The following is a 19,003-nucleotide window of genomic DNA, read 5'->3' as shown; positions in this document are numbered from 1 at the left end:
ACATCGACCGTACCTTCTCCTCCTACGTGATCGCCGCCGACCTCAGCATCCATAGTCGTTCCGCTGCCCAGTTACGGCGGTGGCATCGGTTCCTCTCCTCCCTTCAAGGCGACCTCATCCCCATCCCCCAGCACACCCGTCCCGAATCCAACTCCACTCCTGATGTTATCCTCTCCTCCCCCAACCTACTTGGCTGCATAACGGTGGGTGTCCTGGAGCCTATTGGTAGCGACCATCTCCCTGTCCTCCTCACCGTCTCAGACGGTCGTCGCCCCCGCCCCGACCCTCGTAATGACCCTCCCCTTAAGTACGTCAATGACTATTCCCGTGCCAACTGGAATGCCTACCGGGATACCCTTTCCACCCAGGTCGATAGCCACCCCTTCACCTACCACCACCCTGACGATGTCACCCATGCCGCCTCCTTTCTCCAGCAGACCTTGTCTGAGGCCGTGGAGGCCCACGTCCCTACTATCGCCGTCCACCCCCACCGTCCTACCTTACCCCCACAGGCCGTCCTCCTCCTCTGTGAATCCTGTCGTCTCTACCGTGCCTTCCTCCGCACGCGTGACCCGGACACACTACGACGCCACCGGCAACTCCAGCGACACATTCGTAATTTGCTCACGGCTAAGAAACGCCGGGACTAGCGACAGACATGCACCCGTTTAAATGCTACCCTACCAATCAACTCGTCCAAGTTCTGGTCGGCCTTCCGTCGCCTTACCGGAACTAAACCCTCCCCCTATTATCCTCTTCTCCATGATGATCACCCTTTCCCTGACACCCTTAGTAAGGCCAATCACTTTGCCTCCTACCTCTCTGGTGTATTTTCCATCCCCGATGATCCCCAGTTCGATTACTCCCTCTTCCCGGATATCCGCGATCGAACTGACACCTCTGTCCCTCCCCTCGCTCCTGGTTTCCAGTACTTGGACAACATTGCACACACGGAACTCAATGCCCCTATCACTACACAGGATCTCATTGATATACTTCGCACAAAACGCAATACCACTCCTGGTCACGATCGTGTCACCTACCGTCACCTTCGTGAAGCTCCTGTCTCTTTCCTCTCCACCCTGGCCAGGCTCTACAATGTAGTCCTGTCCAACGGTTACTACCCCGACCTGTGGAAAACCTCCTGTATCCTCATGTTCCTTAAACCTGGCAAACCGCCATCCGCCGTCTCCTCCTACCGTCCCATCAGCCTTACCTCGGTCTTCAGCAAGGTCCTGGAATCTATCCTCACGTGACGCATCCACCAGCATCTCCGCCAGCACCGTCTCCTTCCCGTTACCCAGTGTGGCTTTCGGCCGTCCTTCTCTTCCGACGACCTTCTCCTTCACCTCACTCATCTCCTTTCCGAACAGCTTAATTCCCGTCGCTCCGCTATCTTCCTCTCCCTGGACCTCGAACGTGCTTATGACCGCGTATGGCATTCCGGTCTCCTCTTCAAGCTCCAAATCTTCGCCCTTCCCATTAACTACGTCCATCTGATCGGCTCCTTTCTCTCCCGCCGTCCTTCCTATGTCACCATCCATAACACAGATTCCTACATCTTTTTCCCCTCTGCCGGTGTGCCACAAGGCTCCGTCCTCTCCCCCCTTCTGTACCTTTTGTACACGGCGGACATGCCGCCGCTGTCAGCCCCCGTCCACCTTCTCCAGTTTGCCGATGACACCGCCTTCCTTGCCCTTGCCCCCACCCTACAGCACTCCCAACACCTTCTCCAATCCCATCTTGACCGGTTCACCGCTTGGTGCAACCAGTGGTTGCTCAAGGTCAATCCCTCCAAAACCCAGGCGATCATTGTAGGCAAAACCACCCCTTCCTTCCGCCTCCTTGATTTCTATCTCACCATCTATGGCCGTCCTATCGCCCTCACTCTCACCCTTAAGTACCTTGGCGTCACCCTTGACCGTCGCCTCTCCTGGACTCCCCACCTCCGGACAATCCAAGCCAAGGCACGCTCCCGACTCAGTCTCCTCAAGCTCCTCTCCGGCCGTACAAGGGGTCTGGACCCCTCCACCATCCTCCACACCTATAAATCCCTCATCCGCCCTATCCTTTGTTATGCATGCCCATCCGGCTTGGATCTCTGCCCCCCCTACCTTTTATAAATCCCTCCAAATCCTTGAACGTCATGCTCTCCGCCTCGCCTATCGCATCCGTCTCCCCTCCCCCACACGGATCCTGTACGATCTCATCCCCTTCCCCCACCTCCTCCTTTTCCTTGGAAGTATACGGATCCTGTACACCTCCCGCAAACTCGATCCTCCTCACCCGCTCGTCTCCCCGATCCTCTCCCACCCCCGCCCGCTGCCGCGCCTGTATTCGCACGTCCCACCCGGTCTCCATCTCTCCACCCTCCTTACCCTCTCCCAAGGTGGCTTTCGCCAGCTCCCCCTTCCTGATGGTGCCCTCCTCCCCTCCATCTACCCCTCCTACCAACTTTGATCCTCCCGCCCTCCTCCTGTGCTTGCTCCTCTGGGCGCCCTTCTCTCCCTTTTCCCTCCCTCCTCCTTTTCTCCCCCCTCCTCCCCTGGGCCTCCCCTCCCCTGTCCCTCTCCTCCTGGCCCCGTCTCCTCAGCCATTGGCATCCTTTTTCTCCCCTCTCCCCCACCTCACCCCTGTTCCCCTCTTTGCAGGTCCCCGGACTCGCACATGCTAAGTGGACATTCGCGCTCCGGAGATCACCGCCATCAGTGTTTCGTGTGTGCCGTCATGTTTAGTGTTCAGTATTCACCGTCACACTCCATCGTTCACCAGTGCCATCGACATCTTCAGTGTTTGTGCCTCGTGTCAACAGTTTGTAGTGTGCATTGTCTTCGAGTGTGAACGGCTTCATGTTTTTTATGTTCATGTGTCTACTGTTTTTCTCCCGCCGTTTTGTTCCACCCCATGTGTCTTCTCTGTTTTATCATTGTAATATCTTTGGCTGAAGAGCGGCGTATTGTGCTGCTGCCAGCCTACCTGTTATACTGGTATTAAAATCACAATAAAGAAAAAAAAAAGTCAATTTTTGTTCATTTTGAGATACAGAGCGCTGAAAAATCTGCAGTTGAGATACCAGAAATATTCAAGCATATGGCTTCTTGCTAGAGATGAACCTTTATTTATGTTTGTTTGGATCATTAATTTTAGAAGCATTATAGACAGAAAAGTGGAGGTAATGGACTAGTACCACTATTGAAATAAGTCCTTCACATTATATGACGACATGCACATTCAGCATCAGTTATGGTTGGTCAAACACAGCTGTGACTCTGAAAGTGTTACATTAATAAGAAGCAACATTGCCTTTTTCTCCTGAAAATATCAAGTAATGTAACAAATGTGTTTGATTCTGCTTCCAATATGATAGTTTTGCTTAATACTCCACATGCCTACATGACTTTGCAATGTTAACACAGAGGAACTCAGACATCTGTATAAGTGTAGTGAAATGAAAACAGTATTATTAGGTCATATGAATGCCTCACTTTTGTTCAGACACAGTTCAAGACTCGGGATAAAAGTTTTACACCTGGTGTTCTACATGGCAACTTCACACACAAGAACTTTTTGCCGACGCTACCACCACCTACATAAGTAAGCTTTTCCTGTGTTACTTTCAAGTAATGCACTTAAGCTATTCCTGATTTAAATGGAAGATCTGTACTTCCCACTTTCATATCAACAGCCTCAAAATGCATATTGTAGACTTTGGGATACGTTACAGGCCAGTGTCACACCAAGATTGTCGAGAATGGGAGGGGGGAGGGCGGCATGTCACTCTCCAACTAGTGTTTACCAGTAAATAAGTGGCGGGAAATTACGGGTATAGGACGGCTTAAACATGTGGAAAATGAGATTTTGATTATTCACTCACTGTATTTAACATTTATTATTCCTTTAAAATCGCACAACAACTTCAATAAAACACAGTTTAATCACTCATCTGCACACTTATTTCACAATTATGTCACTTTTAAACTGCAAAATCTTCTAAGAGCTGTCTTGAATCTTCACGAGTGTCTCTCAACAGCCTTGATGTGGATAGATACGTACAGCAACCAGTAATCAGAGTCAGAACTGTGTCTGCAAAATCACAAGGATTATTAAACAATTTTTGCTGTCACTAATTACAAGCAATATAATTGACAGAGTAGATTGCTAAAATTTGCTGTAACGAAAGCCACTCAATGGGGTATATTTCACATTTGCAAGAACGATCTCACTGAAGTAATTAAGTCCATCGAAACACTTAGAAACTAACCTCTCGTCTGACGAAAACGGTCTAAAGACGCAGTGGCAATTTCTCCAGATCTGTTGACAATGATATTTTGAGTTATCACTTTACTGAGTGACTGAAATGTAGTTCGCGTACCTGTGAACATAACAATATGTTAGAATTCATTTTATAAACACGAACTATTACGCTACTGTATGGCTACTTACATATTAATTACATTATTAATATTTTCACAGTCGTTTCTTTAATACAAAATTAAAGCCAACGGAAGAACAAACGTAAAACATACTTACCAATGACAGGTTTGTTGAGATGCAATTTTCTGTGTGGACAGATGTAACTTTTTCATACGGTGGTAAGTCGCAGAAATCGCAGGAGTCACAGAAATCGCAGAAGTAGCAGAAGTCGCAGAAATCGCGGAATTAGCAGAAATAGCAGTGGCGGAGGGATACACGACCTAGGTTCCTTAACTGCGACTCTTAACTGCGACAAATCACAGTTAAGAATAACAGATACTGAAAAGTAGCATTCACAGAAATCACTGATATCGGAAAATCGCAGAGTAGCCCATCACTGGTGTGTAAACTTTCAGATGACAGACCTCTCCCTAGTCCTGAATCGGTAGAAGTCGGTAAACGTCGGGAGGCTTCGGTAGGCACGCAGTTTCAACTGCTGCCAACATTACATAGCTGACTGTGTTGTACATATATTCGACGGCAGTTTCATTGCAATCGGATGAATGGTTTATGAGCGCATAGTAGACAAACATACATACATTCATAGATTTTAATGTACATGACGATTTCAGTTTCGTTCACGAACAACATTTAAAGCGAGTCTTACTTCCAAGCCTTTCGTCTGCTTTCGTGTAAGCATGACGCGCAATTTGTAGTGTCAGCACTGCAACTGGTAGGCGTGTCCCCCTCCCCCCCCTGCTCCCCTCCCCTCGCCTCCTCTCCCCTCACTCCTCAGCCGTCTTACAATTAACACGCTGTACGTGACCATGTTCTGCTTGTTAACGCTCTTACGCAGCAAACGCAAATATACAGTACATTGACTGGTCCATTTAACAGACACGCCCCTGCAATTTCCGCACAGTTAGCGGATATCGAAACTAAGTTTTTACGAAATAATCGTTTGTAAGTGCAAGTATATGACCTTATGGTGTCTGTTCGTAATAATTAAATGAACGAAGAAATAGAACTAAACGCATATAATCACAGGAAATATCTGGAAGCAGGTGCAAAGAACAATGCAATGAAATTAAAACGCACTGGTCACATCATGATCAATTTAGTAATTGTTGTTAAGTTTCACGATGTGGTAAGTGGATACTGTACAAGAATACGCTTACGTAGCCACAATTCGTTACTCGTTTACTACGACCATTGACAATGAAGGGTCCACAAAAGAAAACCCCGGCACAGGAAATTGTTTGTTTGTCGCGTTTTTTTTTTTTTTTTTTTTTTTTTTTTTTTTTTTTTTTTTTTTAGTGTAGCGTCCGCGACCCGCTCTGGCCCGTCGGCGGTAAGAAGGAAAGCGGGGCATGGCGGGCAGATGTAATTATCGGGGACGTGCGCCGCGGGCTGTTTGTTCAGCGGCCTTGCGCAAGGCTGCTCCACCCCCGCGTTGTCATGGCAGCGGCAGGCGCAACATGGCCGCCCATCGCCATGGCGACCGCCCAGAGGGCTGCTGCGTCTTGCGCCACCGGCTCATCCTCTCCCTAATAAGCCCCAGCCTCTGCTAGTACTTGCCTTTCGACAAATACACTTACTATAACAACAGAATTCGAAATTGTAATAATTTCGGTATTAGTGTAGTTATTGCATTTCTGTTGCAACCCATAGGAAATTCACACAAAAGACTGGCTCCGACAATGGATTTACTACGTAGAGATTTCCATCTGTCCGATAAGCTGTAATATTAGTCCCATTTTCGGTTAGTTTTGTGCGACGTGCTGGGAGATGTAATAGGAACTTTGTGGGATTTCCAGCATTTAAAGAACTGTTTTATTCAGTGCACGAAAGTACTTGAGACACTGTACAAATTTAATTATTTAATGCATAGGGAATGATGTCGGGATCCAACACTGTCCCGGGCGGCTTTCGGAGGATTCGCGGTGTTTGCCTTTAGGTAATCAGAAACGGTAATGCGCTGTCCTAGCTGTCCGTACTAGGCAAACAGGAAGCCGTTAAATGGGGCAGGCGCCACGGCTGAGCACCTTCGGCCGGAGTAGGGTGGACACTCGCGCAGCAAGCTGGTGGGTACGTCACACGATTCCGTAGTGTGGCTTTTGTGTGGCCGCATTATGAAGTCAGGCGTTCTGTTTTTGTCATTACAGTAAATGTTATGTGTGAATTCTTAAATGAGAGTATTCACATCCCCTCGTCCTGCTGTATAATCCAAATCTAGCTTGCAAAGATAGCGGATTATGCCAAAGGGATACTAATATTTTGTACCCATGTGATTGGAACGAATGGAGATTTTTTTTTTTTTTTTTTTTTTTTGCTTTATCTTATGGGACCAAACTGCTGAGGTCATCGGTCCCTAAGCTTACACACTACTTAATCTAACTTAAACTAACTCACGCTAAGGACAACACACACCCATGCCCGAGAGAGGACTCCAGTCTCCGACGGGGGAAGCCGCGCAAACCGTGGCAGGACGCCCTAGACAGCGCGGCTAGAGATTTCTTTCTGGGGTCCGTTTATTGTAACGGAATATGCTAAAGGTGTGAGCGTGGTTTTAATCTTGGTACAGATTAGAAAAGTCAGTATCTTGGTCACATTATTTTTATTAAAATTAACTATTAGTTTTGACTTTGTCAGTTGACTAGGCGCCTACTTCGCGCTGCTAAATTTTTAGATCTGATTATGGCTGGAAAGTAGAAACCGACAATCAGTTCTAACCCTAGCAGTGCACCCACGACCTGTACACCAGGGCTACTGTGACCTTCGATTATTTGCTGGAGAAAATGCCTGAATGTAGAGTACTTTATAATGGAACTGGACCTTCATACACTAATAGCATTTTATTTCATCTCTGTCATGTCCCTTTTGAGTACATAGCATAAATGCATCCAAAATTCTAGATTAAGTGAAAACTTGTTATGGAAACTTTTCAATGATAAAACTTGAAAGTGTTCCAGATCTAAAGAATTTATTTGCGTTTAATTTGATGAAATGCACATATTACACAAAAATTTTGAGATTTTTAAAGTTATTCATGAATCTATTAATTAATTATTTCCGCACTCCTGGAATGTGGACTCATTGTTGCCAGCAATTGCCCAGCCTCTCCTATTAGGGATAACATTGTTCCGACAATGACTATTCTCGCTGTGGACTGTTATATTTTCTTTACTGCTGTGTGAAGAATCGGCAGACCATGCGTTTCGCCATTGTACATACAGGGTGTTTCAAAAATGACCGGTATATTTGAAACGGCAATAAAAACTAAACGAGCAGCGATAGAAATACACCGTTTGTTGCAATATGCTTGGGACAACAGTACATTTTCAGGCGGACAAACTTTCGAAATTACAGTAGTTACAATTTTCAACAACAGATGGCGCTGCAAGTGATGTGAAAGATGTAGAAGACAACGCAGTCTGTGGGTGCGCCATTCTGTACGTCGTCTTTCTGCTGTAAGCGTGTGCTGTTCACAACGTGCAAGTGTGCTGTAGACAACATGGTTTATTCCTTAGAACAGAGGATTTTTCTGGTGTTGGAATTCCACCGCCTAGAACACAGTGTTGTTGCAACAAGACGAAGTTTTCAACGGAGGTTTAATGTAACCAAAGGACCGAAAAGCGATACAATAAAGGATCTGTTTGAAAAATTTCAACGGACTGGGAACGTGACGGATGAACGTGCTGGAAAGGTAGGGCGACCGCGTACGGCAACCACAGAGGGCAACGCGCAGCTAGTGCAGCAGGTGATCCAACAGCGGCCTCGGCTTTCCGTTCGCCGTGTTGCAGCTGCGGTCCAAATGACGCTAACGTCCACGTATCGTCTCATGCGCCAGAGTTTACACCTCTATCCATACAAAATTCAAACGCGGCAACCCCTCAGCGCCGCTACCATTGCTGCACGAGAGACATTCGCTAACGATATAGTGCACAGGATTGATGACGGCGATATGCATGTGGGCAGCATTTGGTTTACTGACGAAGCTTATTTTTACCTGGACGGCTTCGCCCATAAACAGAAATGGCGCATATGGGGAACCGAAAAGCCCCATGTTGCAGTCCCATCGTCCCTGCATCCTCAAAAAGTACTGGTCTGGGCCGCCATTTCTTCCAAAGGAATCATTGGCCCATTTTTCAGATCCGAAACGATTATTGCATCACGCTATCAGGACATTCTTCGTGAATTTGTGGCGGTACAAACTGCCTTAGACGACACTGCGAACACCTCGTGGTTTATGCAAGATGGTGCCCGGCCACATCGCACGGCCGACGTCTTTAATTTCCTGAATGAATATTTCGATGATCGTGTGATTGCTTTGGGCTATCCGAAACATACAGGAGGCGGCATGGATTGGCCTCCCTATTCGCCAGACATGAACCCCTGTGACTTCTTTCTGTGGGGACATTTGAAAGACCAGGTGTACCGCCAGAATCCAGAAACAGTTGAAAAGCTGAAGCAGTACATCTCATCTGCATGTGAAGCCATTCCGCCAGACACGTTGTCAAAGGTTTCGGGTAATTTCATTCAGAGACTACGCCGTATTATTGCTACGCATGGTGGATACGTGGAAAATATCGTACTATAGAGGTTCCCAGACCGCAGCGCCATCTGTTGTTGACAATTGTAACTACTGTAATTTCGAAAGTTTGTCTGCCTGAAAATGTACTGTTGTCCCAAGCATTTTGCGACAAACGGTGTATTTCTATCGCTGTTCGTTTAGTTTTTATTGCCGTTTCAAATATACCGGTCATTTTTGAAACACCCTGTAACTGCTGCAAGGCATCAGTTTCAGAATCGCTTTCATTAGGGGAATCACGTACGCCATTTACGCAACTGAGCTCTTCTAACAATGCTCCCCGTTAGTAAAATGTCGATCCTAGGTGCCATTGTCATATAAATATATTTCACACTCAGACAGAACCGTAACACGATGTGTACTGTAGGGTCACAGAGACCCTTGTCCTCCTCGATAGCTGAGTGGTCAGCGTGACGGAATGCCATGCTAACGGGCCCGGGTTGGATTCCCAGCTGGGTCGGAGATTTTCTCCGCTCGGGGACTGCGTGTTGTGTTGTCTTCATAATCATCATCTCATCCCCATCGGCGCGTTACTCGCCGCAGTGGCGTCAACTAAAAAGACTTACATCAGGCGACCTGTCTACCCAACGGGAGGCCCTGCCATACGACATTTCATTTCACAGAGACCCTTCAAAAAATATTTCTGTCAAAGTAATTAAACAACAGTGTCCCACAAGTAAGAACTTGCGTCCTGTCCCAAGCCTCACGTACTGCAGAATTTACAATCATGGCAGTTGGCTCCGTATGTGCGATGGCTCATGCACAGTAACAAACATCTCCAGGGTCGGTCTGCTAGCTGACCAAGGTATTGACTTTTATAATCTAATCCGATGCAAAGATCACCGGTCTCCTCAGGAGGTAATTAACAAAGAGACTCATTTCGCGAACTTTGATTTCTCGCTAAATCGTGCAAGGAATATGTCAGGTGACAGCAGAAGGTATCAGAAATAGAGAAAAGGATTTTTCTATTGCGTCCTTTTCTTCGTTCTAACTCACAGTAATTTGTGCAGTCCCTTCCGCATTGTTGCATTGAAAAACGGCCTCCTTGTTTTGTAAAAAGGAAAAAAAACCTATTAGCCACTAGCGGTCGTACAGCGCACATGTCTAACAGTTCTCGGTACACCTTTCTCTAACCCCACAGTGAAGCAACAGTTTATGGGCCTGCGAGGGGCCGGCCGGAGTGGCCGAGCGGTTCTAGGCGCTTCAGTGTGGATCCGTGAGACCGCTACGGTCGCAGGTTCGAATCCTGCCTCGGGCATGGATGTGTGAGATGTCCTTAGGTTAGTTAGGTTTAAGAAGTTCCAAGTTCTAGGGGACTGATGACCTCAGCTGTTAAGTGCCATAGTGCTCAGAGCCATTTGAACCATTTTAGCTTGCGAGGACGCTCCGATTTTACTGAATTTTGCTGTGCAGTTCCCTCAGCGTCACCACCGCAGTCGACTGAGAGTTCGCACCACTATCAACACTGACTACACGTCCGTTATTAACCGCACTGTCATTCCCGCACCAGCCATACAGGCACTTGTGTGCTGAGATGGTTCCTGTAGAAAAGGACACAGCTGGCTTCCTTTCCCATTGTTCCCCAATCCGGTTAATCTCTAACGACCTTGCCGTTGACGAGACACTAAACCGTACTTGTTGAATCTAGGAGAGTAGCGTTTTTGAAATCTTTCTTACGCACTCTTGTTCGCTATTTTTAGACTGATGAACGTGGTTTATAGCAGACGTTGTGCTAATTTGTCAACACAGCTTCCCATTTACGAGGTAGAGTTTTTGCCATGCTAGTCTCTTCACTTGAATGTGACTTTTTAAAAAATGCGCCATGTACTTTTTTTATATGAAATAGCAGCACGGTCTGGGCTGTATTAGACTTGAGTAGCGATAGACGATGGGCTAGTGGAGGCAGCGGCGTTGTTTTGTGGTATCGAGCGCGCAGCCCGCGGACAGCGCTGCAAGGCAGAGGCGGCAGCCACGGCCCGGTAATTGTTGTGTCTGGCGCAGCTGACGGCGCGGGCGCGGCCCACCTGCCACCTGCTAGACTAGATAAACGCGCCCTCCAACGGCCTGCGCCGCCACGCCGAAAACAAACCAGCTTCCTGAGGGAGTTCACTGCTCATAAACTCCGTACGGTTCACGACATCCGATCGTTTGAATTTCTGGTAAAGTGGTAAAACATTGAGGGAGTGAAAAGATATGTTATGCCTAACCCGTGCATTCGGAGCTACATGTCCTTCCCGAATAAGTTGAAGCCTTTGCGGTTTACCATTCACAGAATCCAGGTAACCTAAACATAGACTGAGCGGTGAACGCCAAGTTTCTTATAATGTATGTTACTATGTGAATTGAAAACCATTGTGAAAGGATTGACAGTTGCTGTTAATCGTAGAAATTGTTTTGAGCGAGTGAAAGCCGATCTACGAGTAGACAACAAAATGCGCAGGAACGACACGCGTCAGCGTTGGAATGGTGCAGTAATGTCGTCCACACTTATCCCAGCCGACAGAGCGCCCCCCCCCCCCCCCCTTTTTTTCCAAACATCGCTGGTGTTAGGGTTTTGCCTACTCATACGTATTTTTATTGTGTAATTATTATAAAGCGCTGACGCATGCAACACATACAACACACGACTGCAGGCACATTTGAGCATTGAATTTATTTTGCACCTGTTAGCTGTTGTTAAGACAACTGCATAGTATCCGCAGGTTGCCAGATATCTTTCGTGTACCAACTACGCCGGCCGATGTGGCCGTGCGGTTCTAGGCGCTACAGTCTGGAGCCGGGCGACCGCTACGGTCGCAGGTTCGAATCCTGCCTCGGGCATGGATGTGTGTGATGTCCTTAGGTTAGTTAGGTTTAATTAGTTCTAAGTTCTAGGTGACTGATGGGCTCAGAAGTTAAGTCGCATAGTCCTCAGAACCATTTGAACCATTTGTACCAACTACGAGTATGTTCTCTACTTTGTCTTGCAACAGTGATGGCGGTTTCAGGCGCGCTGCACCCTTCCTACATAATTACTGAAATATCACCCCTTAGCGCAGATGTCTTGAGCACCTGCCATGATGTGCTCCCGATGTTGAGCTTTTCTGTGACAGTACAGCTCTGGCGATTAGTGAATTTTCTCAGTCTTCATGAATGCTAGCCCAGGCTTCCTTGCGAATTGAGTCAGGAGTATTGTACACTGCATAATCAAAGCTCACAAAAATATTAAGAAAATACAGATATCCGAATGTTCGAATATCGTAAGGCTATTTGTTACAGTACTTCTGTCCCACATTCGTCTCGAAAATTCGTTTCTAGACTTCCTGACGTGGCTGTAGGTTTGCGCGTTGTAGCTTCCCACAGTTGGTGCGCATGAAGTTGTCAGATTGTAGCTGGTGTTGGCCAGCAGAGTCGGTCTTGAGGCAGGCAGTTGCCTGGGTCACTGGAGGCGCCACGCGGCCTCCAGCTCGTTACGGTGACACGTGCGCCGTGGCGTCCACCGTCCTGTTAGCGTCGCCTTTTTTTTCCACTCTGCCGATTAGTTCCTGCCGTCGGCCTAAGAGATCCTTATGGCCACAGAAGGCCAGAGGGGGGAGCGCCACCCCGTTTCTTGCGCTCATCACCTAGACGAACAGCCTTGCGCGAGAACATAGGACCAAGTCTTCTGCTTTCACCGTAATTAGTGCTTTTATTGCGTAACTTGACGCAGTGCGTTGTACATTTCGTAAAAAATTGCTAATCCAGTAGTTACTTACATAATTATAGCCACACCATACATCGATCCATAGCAACGTCGCGGCAACATGTTCGCTGAGCGAGTATATAGTTAGTTTTGTGTGTTATTGTTATACCTGCAGCTAGAACCATTTCACTTAGACTGCCGGTTACAGGCATGTTCTAGGTTATTCCGTGCTTTATGGTCTGCAGCTAATTGCGTATGTTTACCCATGCGTGTTGTCTAACGTCTTCTACCCACCAAATGAGAAGTGAGTCGTTGTATAGCAGCACAAAATTGCAGAAAAAAATAGCGCTCCCATCGCCGCATCGAATGCTTTTGTTGGACTTGCTACTTGACAGTGCCAATGTCAAATATAGTACGAGCAGCCAGGATTTACAGCTGCGTACAGCAGAGGCGGGCCTATAATGTAGTCAATTTGACTGCTACCACTACGTCGGGGACATAAGCTTTGTACACCCAACATGCAAGCCGGATAACCAAACCTGTTGTTCCTTTTAACCGTGAACCCGATCTGGAGGACATCTGAAAATTATTCGCGTAAAAAAATGAACCACCAATTATTCCGTGGCTGGGAATCCGAAGTTCGAAATATCAAGCGTAAACGTCTCTGCTTTTATTGCCTTTGCTTTTAACTGTGTTTGAACACAGTACAGAATTGAAATACAGCGTCTAGGAATCACAGCTAGTCCGCCTCATGAGCTGCGCGGTCAGCACGTCGTTTGCTAACCGAAATGGCCCAGGCTCGATTGCCGGCCGGGTCGGAAATTTTCACCGCACGGGAACTGCGTATTGCGTTGTCCTCTCATTCGTATAGTCGTTACTGAAAAGAAAATAGCCTCAAATACACTGTCGTATCGTCTTTCCACTAAAGAGGTGGCTACATGGGCACGAACCGAAAGCCAATAAACTGAAATAAAACACACACACACACACACACACACAGCTCAGGGGCGGAATATATGTAAAAGTGACTGGTGCCGCAGTCTCGTCCGTTGTTTGTTGATAGCGGCGGGAGACCTCTCTCCGCGCTACAAGAAACAGCCGTTAGCTACGCATAGTGCGTGTGTTCGCTACATCTTCTCGCCTCACCCAGTGGAGCGTTGGCTTTCTGTTCTGCTCCATACAAACATAATTTTACGTCCGCAGCTCGTGGTCTTGCGGTAGCGTTCTCGCTTCCCACGCCCGGGTTCCCGGGTTTGATTCCCGGCGGGGTCAGGGATTTTCTCTGCCTCGTGATGACTGGGTGTTGTGTGATGTCCTTAGGTTAGTTAGGTTTAAGTAGTTCTAAGCTCTAGAGGACTGATGACCACAGATGTTAATTCCCATAGTGCTCAGAGCCATTTGAACCATTTTGAATCATAATTTTACGTTTACAACAATTAAGTTTTAACTACCGTAATTTCTGAAATAACTTTGACAACTGTGTCCTGATGGAATTTTTAGTTAATCAAGGCAATCAAATGTATCTCCGACTTTTAACCAAAGCACGAAGATGATTGGACGTCTCGATTTATAATCACGGTAGACACATAAATACACTTCGCTACTTTATCGGCCTACTTTAGTCGTAGTTTTTACGACTGGTTCCAGTCAGAGTCGTAGCAATATTGTAGACTTAAAAAGAACTGGTTTCAACGCACCGTATGACTGTCTCACGTAAATCAAACTATATTTCTACGAAGATTCAGCCGCCAGCTCTGAAGGGGCATATGAATTTAAAAGTTTCTGAAGGCAACATGAATTTCTTTTGAAATGAATAACAATTATTTTTTAACTCTGAAGGACTTTAACTTACAGACAAGATGTATCAATGCTGCTCAAAAATTTACGTAGCATTTTTCATTGGAAGTTACGATTAAGTTTTTCACTTACGTAGAAGTTGCTGATTCCACTTTTCGGATGAAATTACTCGTTTAGCAATCAACTAAGTGCAATGCGACCATTGTTTGCAATTAAAATAAAGTTAGCTTTGAAGGAGCAAATGTTTTATGGTTATCACACGACTGATAACGATTATCATAAAGTATAAGTTGGAAACAGGATGTGAAAAGTGTTTTGGGAGAATAAAGTACAGCTATTTTGAAAACGATTGCACCATTTGAATCAAAATTACTGACAGCAAATCTTCACAATTTTAATTTGATTACAATTACGTATATGTTCTTACCGTCTGTGCTGAAGGAGTTCTAATGCTGTAGATGTATTTTGGCAAGCAACCAAATTGCTGAATCAGCCTATTTATTTCAGACGAGGGCTATAATGGATGTAACAGAAGATCTGTGTAACGATGCATTGCGAAATGAAATCATTAGCGACGAATCAGGTGACGAAGGTGGAGAAGGGGCGTCGAACTGTATAGTGAACACGACACGGAAAGCGACGAAGGTAGGGATGACTGTGATAGATATCAGAACAATAAGAAATATTTTCTTGGTAAGGATAAGCGTACTAAATGGATGAAAGACATACCTACTCCTCGTATCAGAAGGAGGTCACGTAATATTGTGTCACATATTCCTGATGTTAGGGGAATGGCAAAGAATAAAAGGACAGATGCTGAATTATGGCGGCTGTTTTTCACGGATGAAATAATGGATGAAGCAGTGATACATACTAACCAGTGTATCGAATCCGCTAAGTCGAAATACCCTTCGTCTCAGACCTTCATTCATGAGACAGATAAAGGTGAAACTGAAGCATTTCTTTGTCTGTTGTATTTGGGTGGAATCTACAAGGTGGTAGGGTTAATTTAGAAGAACTCTGGGACAGAGATGGAACAGGATTGGAATTATTCTACTCTACAATGACCCAACAGAGGTTCAGGTTTCTGGCACAGTGTCTGAGATTTGACGACAAGTCAACGAGGTCCGAAGGGCGAAAAGAGTATAAATTGGCTCCTATACGAAATATATTTGATTTGTTTACCAAAAACTGCATAGCACACTATTCTCTTGGAGAATGTGTCACTGTAGATGAAATGCTTGTCAAATTTGGAAGGACGAAGTAGTTTTCGAATGTACATTCCTTCCAAACCTGACAAATATGGAATACAAGTATTCAGTATAGCCGATGCAAGGACAGCCTATACGTCAAATTTGGAAGTTTGTTTAGGTGAGCAGCTGATGTCAAAAGGTTGTGTAATCATTTTTACAAAACATCAAAGAACATAACGATGGATAACTGGTTTACGAGCTATGAACTGCCCGTGTCACTTCTGAAAGACCGTAAATGAACACTTTGCCGTCCGCACGTCTCGTACAAATGTATTCGCTTGGCGCCGGCAGCGCCAATTCGGATTACTTGGCTTGTCGCCGGCCGTTCTTGACGTTATCTTTAGATTGTAAATTGTTAAGTTTTACTAATCTCATCTTTAGTTCTCATACGCTGTCAACCCTCTTCCCCTACTTTCATGAAATGTTGAAGGTATACACCAAATAAATATAAAATTTGTTTGTTTCATATATTTATTTGCATTGTGTTTCGTACTTAAGTGTTTCTCTTTCATATGATACGCAGCAAAACAGTCTCCAAGATGGAACGCAACTCTACAAGACTTACACATTAAGTTTGTTCTTTTTTTGTTTCTGGAACATACATGGCAGTTTCTTCATTTTCGTTTATTCGTTTCGGAAATAAGTATTAGTTGGTGTTGGTTTATGTGACCGGAAAGTCTGTCAACCGGAACATGATGAGACGTACGCGATGTAGTAGCAACCTCCTCCAAGTTTTACTCAGAAGCAGGTACATGGTCTTTTATCCGCGAATCAGACACTTTCAATAAAAAATCGTGAATTCGGAGACCTTTGTGTTCTGTGTTGAAATATTGACATGCACGGAATGCATTAAATAATGCGCAATGATATAGGTACATGCAAATCTTTTTTTTACCGATTTATCGTTTTTATTGGTCTGCCCGATCCACTCCGTTCATGTATTTGTTGTAGTCTAATACTCTTTCAGGTTTTTTAATTGTGTAATTGGTTTTTCTACATTTTCTGTGACTGACAGTCAAAGTGGCATTATGTATTGTAGAGATCATTCTTATCGTTTTAGTTTTCGAAGTTCTCCACACTTGTGCGAGTACTTCACCTTTCCGTCGCTGACAAGCTTCAAACACATTGACTTTTGCGCGCTTTAATTTTTCAGGAAGTCGTCTATTTTGTCCTATCGTTCCACGAACTCGAATTTTATTTTCATGTAACTTCTTGCAAGTTCTGCACTGTTATAATAATTATCCATATAGAGGTGATGCCTCTTCCCATAAGAAGGTGTAAATAGTTCCATCACTGTTTTTGCTAAAGGCTGTCCAAAGCCGGAATATATCTTGAATGAGGATATGTATCCCGTATTCGAATCACACAGCATCCGAAAGAATATGCCATATTTCGTAATTTTCGACGGATTGTAAATTTTAAAATTTAACGGTCCACGCCACGGTATCATTCCTTCATCAGTTGAGATGTTTTGACTTAGATTAAAGATTTCTTTAAACTTTTTGGAAAAAATAATCGATCAAAAATTGCACTTTGTAAAGCCGGTCGGCATTATTCGGTTTATTGTTGTTGTCGTAAAAATTGAAAAATGATAATATTTGTCTGAAGCGGTTGCGGGACATCGTTTTGGGAAATATCGGTGTGTCTATCAACGGATTCGTTGACCAATAATCATCGAACCTTGTTTTTTTTACAGTTCCCATAAGGATAGCAAACTGAAACCATTTTCTAAGTTCGGGTCCCGTAAGGTCGACAAATTTGGCATTTTTTAAAATCCAGTTTCCTTCTGTTGCAATATTGACTGTAGTACTCGTTTGTTTCGTTGCTAATTTATATTCGAATAGATCGTTCCCAATATATAATTCTGCGATATCCTCGACGCTCTGTGTGTCTTTGGGAAATATGTTTGGACCCGGAGATACTTCAGATTTATTGTTGGTCCTCGACAAATCAAAACCTGACCACTGTGCACTGGCTTCTTCGTCTGATTCATGCGAATCAGTTGGCAACCGTAGCGTTCGCCGAATTCTTCTTGGACGTATTTCACTATCTTCTGACGATTCTGCTTCACTTTCATTTTTTTTATTTACAGTGTCTTCTTCCCCATCGGCCAAGCCGTCCGAAACGTCAGCAAGACGTCAGTGTATTCATCGTAAATAATCGTATCGTCTCTTTCGGTTGCCACGATGAAAGGGCACAAGTACTTATAAAACAAAAAATAACTTGTTGACGTGTGTAACTTATTGTTACCTAAACAAAACACCAACAGAATCCAAAAGATACTAAAGTGCTGTCGCCGGCCACTGCACTAAAGTGCTGTCGCCGGCCACTGCGGTGTCTGTGGTGGTGTTGGTGGTTAGTGTTTAACGTCCCGTCGACAACGAGGTCATTAGAGACGGAGCGCAAGCTCGGGTTAGGGAAGGATTGGGAAGGAAATCGGCCGTGCCCTTTCAAAGGAACCATCCCGGCATTTGCCTGAAACGATTTAGGGAAATCACGGAAAACCTAAATCAGGATGGCTGGAGACGGGATTGAACCGTCGTCCTCCCGAATGCGAGTCCAGTGTGCTAACCACTGCGCCACCTCGCTCGGTGTCTGTGGTGTCGCCGGGCGGCGTAGTGTTAATACTTTTGGGAACAATAAGGAAGAACAACGTGGAAATTCCCCCAGAATTCGCGAGCACAAGAGGTAGAAATGCTTTTACAAGTACCTTTGGCTTTCAGAAGGTGTGCACATTAGTGAGTTATGTACCCCAAAAAAAAAAAAAAAAAAAAAAAAACGGTGCCTACTTCTAATGAGTACTATGCAGCATGACAACAAAATAGATGCAACAACTGGGGAAGAAATGAAGCCGGAGATGATAACTCTGCATAATACTACTAAGGGTGAGGTAGATTTAGTAGTTCAGACGTGTGCCACCTATGATGTACCAAGAACAACTAGGAAATGGCCGTTGGCCTTATTCTTTTGCTTACTGAATGTAGCAGGCATAAATAGTCTCATCATCTTCAGAGTTAACAACCAGGGGGAGGTGACGGGGAGAGACTTGCTGAAATCGCTTGGAAAGGTTCTTGTCAGAGGCCAATTACTACACAGGGCTGGCAGTAAGTATATCAACCGACCTCTCAAAAGATCTGTCAACGGCGGTGCTATGGGTATGCAGATAGCAAAACACAATATACTTGCTACTAATGCTCTAAGTTTGTGTGTCTCAAAAAACACTTAAGTTTAATTTGTAAAGACTGCATGTAGTGGCCTGGTGTGGTGAAACGGCATATGGAAATAGTA

The 19,003-nt window shown here is 45.3% G+C and overlaps 1 long non-coding RNA gene across 1 annotated transcript; it reads right to left on the bottom strand.

Annotated features, from left to right (window-relative positions):
* Positions 1–3,874: 3,874 nt before the first annotated feature.
* LOC126458232 (uncharacterized) lies at positions 3,875–4,659 on the bottom strand. The gene is made up of 3 exons (XR_007585602.1): positions 4,531–4,659; positions 4,262–4,372; positions 3,875–4,083 (listed from the first exon to the last, which is right to left on the bottom strand). It is a non-coding gene; the product is annotated as an uncharacterized LOC126458232 (long non-coding RNA).
* Between the last annotated feature and the right edge of the window lie 14,344 nt (positions 4,660–19,003).

This window comes from Schistocerca serialis, chromosome 2, assembly GCF_023864345.2.
Source record: "Schistocerca serialis cubense isolate TAMUIC-IGC-003099 chromosome 2, iqSchSeri2.2, whole genome shotgun sequence".
Classification (NCBI taxonomy): Eukaryota; Metazoa; Arthropoda; class Insecta; order Orthoptera; family Acrididae; genus Schistocerca; species Schistocerca serialis.
Note: the sequence above shows the minus strand (reverse complement) of the source record. Positions and strands in the feature narration are given on the sequence as shown.